This window comes from Poromitra crassiceps, assembly GCF_964638095.1.
Source record: "Poromitra crassiceps genome assembly, chromosome: 23".
NCBI lineage: Eukaryota > Metazoa > Chordata > Actinopteri > Beryciformes > Melamphaidae > Poromitra > Poromitra crassiceps.
Window position 1 is genome coordinate 7,185,908 of NC_139639.1, and position 969 is coordinate 7,186,876.

A 969-nucleotide genomic window follows, 5' to 3' on the forward strand; every position below is an offset into this window, starting at 1 on the left:
TCCTGCAAGCTGCAATTTAATTCATTTTCCACATCTTTTACACACACACACACACACACACACACACACACACACACACACAGAGTGTCCCTGAATATAAAATCTTCTGCTGACAGTGAATGTTGGTTAAAGTGTATTTACAGTAACTCACTAATCTACAGAGAAACACACACGCCCACATTAAGGTGTGTGTGTGTGTCAGAGACACGCCCACATTAAGGTGTGTGTGTGTATCAGAGACACGCCCACATTAAGGTGTGTGTGTGTGTATCAGAGACACGCCCACATTAAGGTGTGTGTGTGTGTGTCAGAGACACGCCCACATTAAGGTGTGTGTGTGTGTGTGTCAGAGACACGCCCACATTAAGGTGTGTGTGTGTGTGTGTCAGAGACACGCCCACATTAAGGTGTGTGTGTGAGACAGACACACGCCCACATTAAGGTGTGTGTGTGTGTGTCAGAGACACGCCCACATTAAGGTGTGTGTGTGTCAGAGACACGCCCACATTAAGGTGTGTGTGTGTCAGAGACACGCCCACATTAAGGTGTGTGTGTGTGTCAGAGACACGCCCACATTAAGGTGTGTGTGTGTGTGTCAGAGACACGCCCACATTAAGGTGTGTGTGTGTCAGAGACACGCCCACATTAAGGTGTGTGTGTGTCAGAGACACGCCCACATTAAGGTGTGTGTGTGTGTGTCAGAGACCCGCCCACATTAAGGTGTGTGTGTGTCAGAGACACGCCCACATTAAGGTGTGTGTGTGTGTGTCAGAGACACGCCCACATTAAAGTGTGTGTCAGAGACGCTCACAAGTCTCAAGTCTCTTATGGACGAGTGTTCTTCTATCATCTGCTGGATGTCATCTGGTCACACACACAGTCACAGTCGCACACACACACACACACACACACGCACAGTCGCACACACTGACACACATGCACACACAGTCGCGCGCACACACACACACA

General features: G+C 49.0%; 1 protein-coding gene across 1 annotated transcript in view; it reads right to left on the bottom strand.

The window, feature by feature from the left end:
• Nucleotides 1-491: 491 nt before the first annotated feature.
• Nucleotides 492-969, bottom strand: part of LOC310797402 (uncharacterized protein) — a gene marked incomplete at its 5' end in the record, with an annotated part of 67,461 nt that continues 66,983 nt past the window's right edge. Inside the window, one exon of the mRNA XM_083659771.1 lies at nt 492-969. This exon is cut by the window's right edge and continues 647 nt beyond it.